General features: G+C 41.7%; 1 pseudogene; it reads right to left on the bottom strand.

Moving 5' to 3' along the window:
• Positions 1-437: 437 nt before the first annotated feature.
• On the bottom strand, positions 438-685 carry LOC129509387 (40S ribosomal protein S27-like; annotated as a pseudogene).
• Positions 686-13,719: the final 13,034 nt, after the last annotated feature.

Raw genomic sequence — 13,719 nt, 5'->3', positions numbered from 1 at the left:
CCTAACTTCCACCCAACCTCCTAACTTCTCTAGCAGATGGTAAGTTTCCAGAATACTCATCTATATATTCACTTACCTGTGTGTTAATTCAATTAACAACTGAGTGTCTCATGCACCTTTAGTTAACAGCTAAATGCTTGATTGCACTCAGTTCTTTTTGGGGTCTGACCCTTACCTGCATCTCTAGCTTCATGTCCCACTGTCCTGGTGCCTGACACTCTCGGTTCCAGCTTACATTGACTCTGCTCCCTCGCCTGAGAGCTGGGCCTCCATCTCACCATAACTAACTCTTAGACATTAGCTCTTCTGTGTGGACATGGAAGAAATATTCCTTTCCACCTCCCCACTTCATCTGGTTAGCTGCTGTTGCTGCTTCTCTTTTAATCCAAAATGTGTTTATTAGGATAGTTTCTCACTCATCTTGATTCAGGATGCTTTTAGCAGTGCTTCTGTCTGAAGGAGCATCCTTCTGTAAGCCTTGTTTCTTCCTGTAAGCTGGCAAAGAATAGTGGAGCAGTCAACACACAAAACTACTGCTTGTGTGTGGCTAAAGACGGTGGATTTGGTAGCATCCTGGGCACTTCCCATCCATGAAGTAGGAGCTGGGGCTCTGCAGTAGGTACTTCTTCTTGTGCTTCCTCTTCTCTTCTAGGGATAGGTGGGGAAGGTCCTTTGAGAGGGACATATTCTCGTGGGGAGGTTGTCATAGCCAGAAGCTCATCTGGTTAGCCCATCTGGTTAGATTCAGATCAGCTCAGGTCTTAGCTTCTTTCCCATGCCTGACTCCCAGGGTAGGCTAGCTTCTTAGGTCTTAGGCAACTGAGCATCTGTGCCATCACTAGTCTGTAAGTTCCAGGAGACAGGATCTTGTCTGCTTCTCTCTCCAGCCCTTAGGGCGGTATCTGGCCCATAGTAACATTCAACATATTTTTTTAAGGTTTTATTTATTTATTCATGAGAGACACAGAGATAGAGGCGGAAACATAGGCAGAGGGAGAAGCAGGCTCCATCCATGCAGGAAGCCTGATGCAGAACTTGATCCCAGGACCCAGAGATCACAACCTGAGCCAAAGGCAGATGCTCAACCAGTAAGTCACCCAGGTGTCCCCATATTTTGTTGTTTAAAGGAAGGAGGGAAGGAAAGAAGGAAGGAACAAATGTAGTCCTTTCCCCCAGGATTTTATTAGATCCTTGAAGGCAATGATGGCATCTCTTGGTCCTAGTGCCCGGCACAATGCCTGGTATATGAGCGCTTAGTAAATGTGTATTGAAATGAATAGATAAGACTTCCTTGTGTAAGCCACCACTTTAAAGTACCAGAAGGACCAAAAATAAACAAATAAACAAACATTAAAAAGACAGACATCTAAATACATGGTCCCAAACCTCAAGGGGCTTTCCACAAAAGAGAAGAAAGGAGGGAAGGCCACGAATAACCATAATAGTTCATGAAAAAAAATAGATGTTTCAGGAGGAGTACAGACAAAGGGGCTTAGGAAGTTCAGAGTCAGGGAAGATCACATCTGAGGAAGGGATAAAAGAAGGGAGCAGGACACAGCAGAGGGAAATGAATGAGAAGAAGTTTTAGGGAAGAAGTAGACCTGAGCCCCGCAACTGTTCTAATCTTTATCTGGAGCCACGTGTCCAGTGCTGTTGTACAAGGCTATTCCTGGTTAAACTTGGGTGGAGGGGGTACCCATCTATCACCACCCAACTTCCAAGGCCTTTCTCTATTTTACAAAGGCTCAAAACAGGGCAAACAATTTAAAAGCCGACAGGGGCCAGAAAGCTGAGATAACCACAAGATATAGGCTGGCTGTAAGACTGTGTCCAATTGCAAAGAGTTATCACTTGAATGACCAGCAAAGGTAGCTGCTTCTCAACTACTGCCAGTTGTTGTCATATGTGAACATGGGCCCTGTATAGTGATGTCTTCCCATTTTTTTCCCCAAGAAAAAAGCAGAAGTCCAGACTTTTAAGTGAAATCTTCCATTTTTTAAATGTTGGCAACCAACTCAATTTTTTGGTTCAAAAAATATCCTTTGGTCAAACAAAACACATCCATGGATGGCATCCAGATCACAGGCCCCATTCAGCCATGCACAACCAGTGTGCAACCTCTGGGCCAAACAGATTGGACTCATGAAAATTAAACCTGCCATTTTGCACTCACAAGATTAGCAAATGTTAAGAAATCTGTTCAAATCAAAACTTGCCAAGAAAGTGGAGCAACAGGAACGCTCAGATACAGCTACTGGGAGTGATGATTGGAACAGCTACTCTGGAAAATAAGTGGTGTTAACTTGTAAAGATAAGGATTTGCATATCCTATTACCTACCAGTTCCATTTCTAAGCATAGGCTCTGGGGAAATTGTTGCAAATGTGCACAATGAAACATATGTAAGAATATTGACAGCTGCATTGTTTCTTATAGCAAGAAATTGGAAACACACATTGCATGCCAATTGCCAGAAGAATGACCTGTAGAAGAGAATGAAAACAACCAAAATGCAACCAGTTAACATGGAGCTGATGTCTCCAATGGTTAGTTAGAGTCACATGACCTCTAAGGGATTTCTATCCCCACAATAAAACATTTCTAGAGATTACTACCTTCTGTTGGCAGAACTTTTACCTATTCAGCAACTGAGTGTCCATATGTCTGACACTCTGCTAGGTGCTGGGGAAGCAGTGGGAACTAGACATAAAGTGTCCCTGCCCTTACAGGGTGGTAGAAAACAACAGTCAACAACCAAGCCAGCACACAGAGAGTCACAAGTGATGAAAGAGCAGGGTGCTATAAGAGAGCACTATGGAAGAGGAACTTGGTACAGATGCAATGGGAGCAGTATAGATAGTCAGGGATGTCTTTTCTGTAGAAGCCGTATTAAAATTGCAACCTGAGAAGTTAGTCAGGAAAGGAAGGCAGAAAAAAATAGAGCAGGCCAGGCCAAGGAAACAGCCCTGCAAAAGCCCAGAGCCTGGAAATTGCTTAGAGAAGCCCAGTGTGGCTAGAGCATGGGGCACAACACCCACAGGCTTGCTAGCAACAAGGGATAATCTGTATTCATTGTTCTAGCCAATTTTCAAGATGGCTGATAAGCCAGAATGATGTATGAAAATCATAAATAACAGAACTAAACTAACTGGATTTAACTCAAAGGTTCTTGCTGCATTAACATGGAATTCTACTAAATTCCCCATCAGCTAGAAGGAAAGGAAGGGAATATGTAGTAGGCTCAAACATCTCCCTCCCACTCACATGAAGGCACCATGGTAAGGTTAAGTCTAGACACTCGGGGGATGAAAGTTCATTACCCCAAAGAGTTTCAGCTTTTGAAGATAAATTCATGTGAGATACTCAGCTCCATGCAAGAGAGGTATTATAACCATTCAATGATGGCTTTTCTTGTGGTTTCTAATTCACAGATTGTCACATCTGTGTGCCATTTCCATCTATCTCAATACCCATGCATATGCATATACCACATATACACACAAATAATCTCAGAATCTGATTTTTAAAAAGTTCTCTCTTCATTGGTTAACCTGTGGTATTTTGGCCAAGAAACCTCAACTGAGCACAGCTCGTAAACTAAAGTTGCACTTTTTTTTTCAAAGATTTTATTTATTTATGAGAGACACAAAAAGGGAGAGAGGCAGAGGCACAGGCAGAGGGAGAAGCAGGCTCCATGCAGGAAGCCTGATGTGGGACTCGATCCTCGGTCTCCAGGATCACACCCCAGGCTCAAGGCAGCGCTAAACTGCTGAGCCACCTGGGCTGCCCTAAAGTTGCACTTTTTAAAGAAATTTCATGTTCTAGGTAGTGAGTAATGGGACAAGAACAGTGCCTTGCACAGCCCCACCGGAGGCCTCATAGTGTGCACCACCACCTTTTAGGAACAGGTGGGCAGCGTTTTAATCTCAGGAGTGGCTTTTGCCCAACGTCCTCCATAACTAATTTTACAGTCAGATTCCATAAGACCTATTCAGTGGTTTGCTAAATCTCATGGAACATCTCATTTCCTTTCAATTTTTCATTAGTTTGAATTAAAAATTTTTTAAAAAGCTAACAAGCATGGCTTGCATGGATATTTCTAAATTAAAACACAGCAACATTGTCATTCATTCTGTTGTTTATAGAGCTGAACCTCATGGCTTTCTCTCCCCTGCTCCCACCCCTACCTCCCCCAGTCTGGAGCCCCTCCAGTTTTGCAGTGCCTTTTCTGTGTCCTTGGAGAGTGTGGCCGACCTTGTTCCAAAGGGAAGATGAGGAGAACAGCTTCCTTCCCATGTCACAGTTCTTTTGATTTGTGGGATGCTGCTCAATGAGAATTTGCCTTCTAGTCTCACACCCACAGCTCCATTTTCCAAGAGATCTAAATGGAATTCACAAGCAAGGAGGGGTGGTATTCAGGGAAGATGCAGAATAGAAGTGTCCTGGAACTTTGGACAAATGAATTATCTCCCAGAATCCATACCTGAGACAGGTGTGTCCGTGAGATTTCCCATGGAAAAATGGTAGAAAATAAAGTGCAGTCTATGTATATGACCTCATTGGATTCATAAAATCTACTGTTTTCTGCTCCCAGATTCCTTTTGGAATTGGAGGTCAAATTGTCCTTGAGTTTCTAAATACTGCCTATCTTTCAATCTTCTCCCATGTCTCTGACCATGTTCATTCATTCATTCCTTCAACAAAAATTTTTAGCACCTCCTAAGTGCCAGGGGTTGTACTAGCATGGGGACTATTATGGTGGGAGGGTACGTTACCTTTTGCAATCACTCACTCGTACCCACATATCTATAAGAAGGTTACATGTTCACCTAGCACCATGTAACTCGCTGTGCTTTCTGGGGGCTATGTTGGGCTTAGCCATGGGTCAAGCTCTGACCAATGGAAAGAAAGCAGACATGATATACACCACATTCAAACAGAAGCATTTAGAGGCATCACCAGTTCCTGCAGACCTCTTGCTTCTCCTCTCCTCCCTGAAAACAGAATGTCCCAGATGGAAGTGGTACTCTTCACCTAATCCTGGAATAAGAAGACACATGGAGCTAATGGCTGCCTGGAACAAAGCCACTACTGACTTGCAGTGGAGCATGCATGTTATAGGAGAAAAAGTGTCCACTGCTGAAAGCCACTGAGATTATGAGGTAGTGACTGTAGCAAGCCTGGCTAATGCACTTATCAATGCAGTAAAAGCAGATTTGATCCTTGCTTTTATGGATCGAATAGTCTAATCAGGGGAGCCAGTAATAAACATATGAACCAACTGATAATCATGTAAGTATCTAACATTGCTTTTTTAAAAAAAGATTTTATTTATTTATTCATGAAAGACATACAGAGAGAGGCAGAAGCATAGGCAGAGGGAGAAGCAGGCTCCCCACAGGGAGGCCCGATGCAGGACTTGATCCCAGGGCTCTGGGATCACGCCCTGAGCAGAAGGCAAACACTCAACCACTGAGCCACCCAGGCGTCCCTAACATTTCTTTATTCTACACTAACTCCCCTTACTCATCCAACCAAATGTTGGCCCTCCTCTATTCTGGCCAAATTGTCTCCCTTGACAACTCTCATCTATTCCCATAGCTTCGTATCTCTTCAAATGACCCTTTAATCTATTTCCCTAGTCCGGTCCTCACTTCCAAGTGCCAGATCCATATTCCCAGCAGACAGCTGGACATCATGCCTGCAGGATCCATTTGTTTATCTAAACTCAGCATAACATGAACTGAATGCATCGATTATTTCTCATGGTTTCTGTGGGTCAGGAATTCAGAAAGGGCTCAGCTGGGTGGCTCCCCTCTGAGGTCTCTTTAACAGTGCTGGAATAATGAGGGGCTGCCCCTACTGGATCTGTTCAAGCATTTCCTCTTTCTCTCTGAGTGTGGTCTTAGGGTCTCTCTGTGTGCTCTTCCCATGGGGGCAAATTTGGGCTTCCTTACAGCATAGCAGAGCCTCTGGGTAGGAAGGCAATTTACAGTGACTAAGGATATCAAGGATTAAATTATTCCAGACAGCAAGACAGAACTTGAAACACTTTTTATGACTTCCCATGAGAAGTCATATGTACCCCTTCCTCCATATTCTCTTGGTTGCAAGCAAATGATGAGGGTGCTCGGATTCAAGAATAGGGGAATTAGACTGTATTTTCTTATGTGGTGGGGAAGAAGATAATGTTGTATCTGTCCTTGGAAAATGTAATTTGCCATATTATCCTTCAGATGCTCTTCCTGACTTCTTTTCTGTGATTGGTACCAAATTCTGACATTTTGCTTCTACGACTGCCCTCTGCTTTCTATTCTCATAACTCTCTCTTCAGGATAAGATTTAAACAATGTTCAGTGTGTTAATAGTGACATGGACTTTCTACTCTAATGTCTCTTCTTTCACTGCTACACAGTATCTTTTTCTAAAGTGCCACCCTGATCAGGTCACACAACTGCAGACTGAACCACAGTAGACATTCCTGAATAATGGGTTTTCCTGAACATCTTTGAGGACCCTCCATCATCTGTTGAGTTAGATACAAAGTCCTTGGTCTGATATTGAAAGTCTTCCATGATATTCATTAATTTATTCAACAAAATTTATCAGATATCCACTCTATGCCAGACACTGTGCTAGGAGCTGGTGGGGCGGGAGGTGGAGTGGGGATGAAGACTGAGATGAACTGCTCCCTGCCTTCATGGAGCTTCTATGTAGTGGAGAAAGGGGAAAACATTGAGTCATTCATTCAAAAACTGTTTCATACAACTGTTCCCCAGATATGGCCCTAATCCATCCCAAGTGGGACAACATTTACATAATAATAATTTGATCACATTATTTGGCACAATGAATTGAATTTCCTTGAAATCCATTTTCTGAATAACCCAGATTATCCATTTATTTCCTTTATCCAGAAAATGTCCATTTTTACATTTTAGCATATGCTGGTCTATTTGTCTGGAATTCTTCTCATTTCTCCCCATCTTCAAATTCTATCTCAAATCCTATAGATTCTAAGGAATGTCTCATCTGCTCTCCGCTTAAGTGTGGACTCCTCCTTCTTTACACCTCCATAGCATACTGTTTGCACTTTCTTCAGGCCACTTAGGTTCTGCTTTATATGATAGACAATTATGTATGAGTCTTGGCTACCTTGCTGGACTATTAGGTCCTTGAAGGCACAGAATATGTCCTTCTTGTCTTTATTGGCTTCTGCTACCTATACTTACTATAGATACTCAATATTCACAGAATTAATGGATAGTCTGGGAACAAACTTGAGAAAGTACAAATCTATTCCCTTGTTTTGAGATAAGGAGTATTATCAGAATTGTTTGGTTCTAAGTTCCCAGAAATCCAATTCCAACTGGCTTCGATGAAAAATGAAAGTATTGGCTAGTGTAATTGAGAAGCTCATGGATTGTTTCATGCTGCTGAGAATCCCTCAGTTGGTTCAGCTTGCCACTGTGGTGCCTTGATCTCAAATAGGTTTTCCAGTTGCCTATAAGGCTTATATCCTATTAGCTTAGCAACTCCTTAGGAAAGAGAATAGCCTCTTGCTAAGTTCCAGGACTGAGTGTCTTTGGTTCAGCTGTGGTCACATGCACAACCCTGGACCCATCACTGTGGCCCAGGACTGTGGTCCTCCATATCACCATATCCTTAAAGCAATAGAGGACAGTCAAGGCTCTGGAGCAGAGATGGAATGAATCATCTAGCAGTGACATGAGAAAAAACAATCTGATGGGAATGTGAATTGATGATGACAGACAAGAGAGGAGTCAACAATGACATGGAAACTCTAAGCCTGAGACTTCAATTCCCACTTTGCAGGAAAGACCAGCCAAAGAATCGGGAGGCATCTGAAGAGACCTAAACCAGAAGGCCATGGACACTGTTTGATACAAGTCCAGTTGGGCAGGACTTATCCTCAGGCCCACACAGCAGCAAGGGAATCACAAATGGATGACAGAACAGGAATCGGGAAACTCGAGTTCTCTCCCTGGTTCTGCCACTAACTCTCTTCATGATCTTGAACGAATCACTTAACCTTTGCGGACCTCAGTCCTCATTTCTAAAATAAGCTGGGAGGACTATGTGGTCACTGACTTCCTTTTCCATTCTGACATTCTGCACTGCTATTTCTGGAGATGAGTATAACTGATCCTTCCTTCATGGTAGCTCTGGAATTCACTTCTCCCTGCCTTGTGGCCTAGGTCTTCACAGGGCCACTAAGGCCATGACTCCTTCCATTAACTAGCTCTGGGATCTCAGGCATATCACCTAATCTCTCTTTGCCCCCAGGTTCCTCATCTATAACACATATAAATGAATACATGTAAAATGATTAGGACAGAGTGAGGCAAATTATAAGTGCGATATAACTGTTGGTTATTATCAAAATTACTCACTGTTGTGTTTCCTGACTTCTTTTAGCATGAGGGGCCCTTAAAGCCAGGACATGGGAAGATGGACACTGTTTGATACATATAATCCCCTTGACCATGTAATTCAGGAGCAGCCATGATGCTTCAAGTTCCTTTGGGCTTCAAGAAGTAAAGCAGTGCATTAGGCATATGGTGACCATATTTTCAGAACCCCAAATTAGGCTATATGATTTTTCAACTCTGACCACACTTATGAGGTAAGTAGGAAAGATAATGTGAAATAAAAACTGTCCCACATTCTTGCTGTAATTATGGGGAGATTCCATTTGCCTGAATTCATGTCCTGCCCCTTCGACAAACACTTTAATAGCCCAAGAAGAAATGCCACTTGCATTAGATCCAGATCCAGTCATATACTGTGCCCTTGCTCCCTGAGAACTGCTTTCTAGATGCTTCAGGGACAGAACAGCACTTATGGGCATGAATCACACACACACACACACACACACACACACACACACACACATCCTTTCTTCCCCAAAGGCTGAAGTTCCACCAATTTCAGGCTCCTCCAACAAATTCCAGATGAGTCATTTTTCCAAAATCTCCCTTGTCAGTGTTGCCTTTTAGAGCCAGCTTCTTCTGTGTAGAAAATAAAAATAAAAATAAAATAAAATAAGAAAATAAGACATGAAATTGATGGGTCCTACAGGCTTCTAAAAACAACTCCATTTCATCTACAATGTATTTTGAGAATTGCCTTCAAAACCCAGGTTCTTATGGCAGTGCCCTCTACTACAAAGCTGTCTTAAGGCTGAGAGCAGAGGAGAGACTCTATTGGTCCTGAATGCTGAGAGTCTTGGTCAGAACAGCAGTTCACTCCTATATTAACGCTTTTAGGGGCTTTCATGTCTTCTACTACCCCCATTTCTCACAGCAACCCTGTGCTTAGGTCCTATTATTATAGACATTTCATAGGCAAGGCAATTGAGGCTCAGAAAAAGGAAATGATGAAAAAAACAAGTTTATGTTTCAGCTAGACCAAAGATCTGTAGCTCCTTGGACTTCTACCTCAATGATTTTCTCAAGAATAACAAATACAATTTTCCTCATATGCCATTTCTAATCTATTGGTGGTGGCTGCCCAGAGATTGAGCATTGAGAAGGACTCTAAGGTCATGCCAAGTCTCTGATTGATTAGCAGTATCTGACACAGCCTGAGAAGAAAGTGGTAGTAAATGGGCCAGACATTTGTGATCTTATGCTATATCATGATAGTTATACTCTTAAACTTATCCCTTTATTTCAGCAATCTATGGACTGTTATGTGTCTGAAGTATCTCTTTTCATTGCAAGTAAGTTCAAATACACCTAAGCCAAAAAAAGAAAATTTATTATAAGAATAGGGAAGTATCTCATAGAACCCAATGACCAGAAATGCTGACAAGCCAATACATGCACTAAAACCAACAACTGAACTCTCATTAGGAACCCGGGCAGATTTTCCCTGTTATTTTCTTTTTCTGATTCTCTAACTCTTTCTAGCTCCCTATGTACCACCACCCCCACTTCTTCTCCTTATTCTTCCTCTTCTCTAATAAGAGTAGCATTTTCCAATAGAAATTCAATGCAAGTCACAAATGTAATTTTAAAATTTTTAGTAGAAACATTTTAAAAAGGAAAAATTAGTTTAAAAATATACCTTTAATCAATATATTCAAGATATATTTGAACATGTTATCCACATGAAAGATTTTAATGAGATATTTTGAATTCTTCATGCTAAATCTTTAAAATCTAACGTGTAGTTTACACTTAACAGAAGATCTCAATTTAGATTGGCCATAGTTCATATGACCAGTATTTAGTGGCTACTGGACAGCAAAGATTTAGAGTTCACATTTCTTTGATTCTAGCAACCAGCTGGGAATGGCTAACCACTCTGAATATCCGTTTTAGTCTTTCAGGACAGAAAATCTGTTTGGCCCACACTGAGTCAAGTATCCATATCTCATCCAATCTGCTTGGCTACGAAGGGAAGGATCACATTCTATAAATATGGTGGTCAAAGAAGAGGGCAGTTCTCAGAGAGGAGGATGAAGGACTGGCCTGGGCAAGGATATATAATTCCATATTTACAGAAAATGGTTGAGAAGAAACATCTAGTGTCACCTGAATTCTCTGGAAGATTCCAGAAGTTCTAGATAATCTTGCATTTGGGGAAAAGACAGAAATGCTCAAGATAAGAGGAACTCAAGAAGAATAGTGTGCTGCCACCTGGGGGAAATAAACTAACTCAGATGCATTCCTAACCCAGATGAGACCCAGAGCTGCCTAAGAGAAGACATCGCCATGCCAGATAAACTTAGCGCTGGATCAGCAGTATAAGGCAGAGGCTGGGAAACAGGCATTATTATGATCACTTCCTCAAGCCCAGGACTCATCTTAAAGAATGAAATTAATCCAGGAAAGACCATCCCATGCAGCTTGGGAATCTGCCCTGGCCCTCTGGCCCCCCGGGCCTCTGGATAGAACATTTGTCATGCCATTCGCCAATACCAAGAGCTCCCCTTTATACAGACGCCTTTCAGTTACACAAACAATTTTTGTGGGAACATCCAGTAATCTCTGGTTTTGTTTATGGAAGCTCTTCAATATGAAGAAGGCTTAAGTCCTTAATGAGAGCAGAGGAAACAGCTGTTCTTTCTCTCCTTGGGACACTGGGGCTCTGAAGGAGCGTTTGCCCCTTATTTAGCCAGCTATAAGTATTTGATGAGGTGACTGTGTCAACTGTTTGTCACGGGTCCTCACCCAAACATGTCCACTTAGCTGTCAGGTAACAACAGGGACAGAGAAAGAGAGCCACCATCACACGTTGCTCTGGGAGAGCAGACATTGGTGACAGGGTGGAAAGGTAATACGATGAGATTCCTGAGGATCCTCTTTGGCTGAGGTCAAACCACAGTATCAGTGTTTCTCAAAGTGTAGGACTGTGGCTTTCTGTCACTTCAATGCTTTCCAAGGCTTCACATTTTTCTTAGGATAAAATCCAAGGTCATCAACAAGGCCTACAAGACTTGATATGATCTGGCTCCTGCCTACCTGTCTGAAGTCATCACTTAGCTAGCTCACTTTAGTCCAATACAGGTTTCCTTTCTGTTTCTTGAACATGGCAATCCCTTAGAACCTCCTCTTCCCTAACTCTTTGCATGGCTGGGTCATTCTCATGGTTCAAGAATCAATTCAAATGTCAGTTCTTCACAGAGGCTTCTCTGGTCCTCAAGCGTAAGTTAATGCCTTATCCCCTCCAAGCCACTCTTTGATCCATCACCCACTCTTCCCACTTCGAAATGATCTTAATTTATTCATCTTTATCTTCTCTGCTGGAACAGATCTAAGTATCTCCAGGTAAAGACATGTCTAGCTTATTAACTGCTAAAGCCTAGGCTTCTAAATAGTAGCTGGCACACAGTAGGATCTTAAGAAGTATTTGTTCAGTAAAGGAATCACACTTATCTGGGAGTACCTCAGACCCACTAGATCATATCTTCTGGGATCAATGCCTAGAATCAGCAATTTTCATAAGGGCCTCAGATGATTTATATACACTCTGGGATTTGAGGAAACCTATGTTGATTTTACCTGCCTAGTCAACAGCCCATATTTCCTTCTTATCTTCAACCTGAAGATTCTGTGCCACCTGAGTCTAGGGGCAAATTAGAGGACATGAAGTCTCCTCCAACTTGATGGCTCAATCTGTCTTTCCTGCAATTTTTCTTGAACAATGATGCATTCGAGGTGGGGGATAATGAACTCAAAGGGGACAAGAGACAGGTGGGCCTTCATTGTTTATCTCTGCACCAAGCAGGGTGCCTGGCATATAGAGGGCCTATAATAAATATATGTTAAATCAATTAATAAAGTCATGAGCACCAGGTGATGTGCTGGACACCAAATATGACAGATCTACATATACAAGTTGCTCAAAGTCTAGAGGGAAGACAAAAATGAAAACTTATAACTAGAATATAAGCTATACCTAAAGTTACTCTGGGTTTCTCAGTGAAGATAAGGTTTGAGATACACTGTTTTATTTCTTCTACATCCCCTCTCCTGTCAGTTATCTGAAGTAAAATATTTCAGTTTTCTGAAGAGATAGTGGAGAATAGTGGCTTGCTTCTTGGCTTAATTTTTTCACCAGCTGGAAAATTAAACAAACTTCTCTAGGCCCTGGTTTTTACCGCTTGTACCAATTTCATAAGGTTTAGGGAAGAATTAAATAAATTAATATCCATGAAAAGCTTAGCCCAGTGCCTGAGACATAGCAAGCACTCAAAATCTATCAGCTATTATTACCATGTATTTTTTTAACTCTCTGAACCCTGTATCGGGCCCCTCTTCATGCACATGGGGAAAAATGCATTTTTACAAATTCATTTATCAATAGCTAAAGCAAAGGGGAATATCAGTCCCAGACTCTGCCCAAGTTAATATAAATCCCAGGTTAGTGGAGTCTGAAATTAATTGGCTTTCTTCTCCTTGTAACATCGTAATTTAGAACGAGACTTTTCTCTAGATAGGAAAGGAATTTCACTGTTATATCACACAGAATCTGTATACCCATGTCTTGCTGAAGCATTTGCCAAGAAAAAGTCTATTACAATGAAATCACATGCTCAAACGCAATATTGTGTTATGTGAAACTTTGACTTTAGTAAAAAAAAAAAAAAAGAAATCTCAAATGGGTAGATAATTGGCGTTGGAGAGAGGTTTTGAATTCTTTGAACTGTGGAAACAGTGGGGTTTGTTATGAGCTCTCCATTAGCAGGTAAATTCCCAAACAATAGGGTCTGGGGTTTGTGGTTACAGAAACCACATGTACCAGCGTGCCAGGTACAGCCCCATTTTATGCCGATCCTTACTGTATAATAGCACTTTCTTGCATTCTTAAAATTGTTCCAGTTTGAGTGACAGTTCTAGGGTCACACTACTCACGGCTTTTCATGTTTCTCTGGTGGAAAACCCAAGGTCCGATGTGGAGAAATAATGATGAAAACATTTGCAAAGCCCAAAGAGGGCTCAGATAAGACTTCCAGGAGACATGAACACAGACAAGATTACAGTGGACCCCCCTCGACCATATTCAACATAAAAACAAACTACTTGTGGTAAATCAAATAAAGAAGCCTGCATGCATTTCAAAATGAGAATAGCTTCTTTCTAGATGTATCATTGCAAAATTTGGAATTCCTTCATCAAAGCTGAACTTTTCACATTTTAGTTTTTTCCTTGCTAATACCTTGAGCACATATTCAGTCTGCCTGAGCTCA

This window comes from Nyctereutes procyonoides, unplaced genomic scaffold (assembly GCF_905146905.1).
Source record: "Nyctereutes procyonoides isolate TBG_1078 unplaced genomic scaffold, NYPRO_anot_genome, whole genome shotgun sequence".
Classification (NCBI taxonomy): domain Eukaryota; kingdom Metazoa; phylum Chordata; class Mammalia; order Carnivora; family Canidae; genus Nyctereutes; species Nyctereutes procyonoides.
The sequence above is the reverse complement of the archived record's forward strand: the minus strand, read 5'-3'. Positions and strand labels throughout refer to the sequence as shown.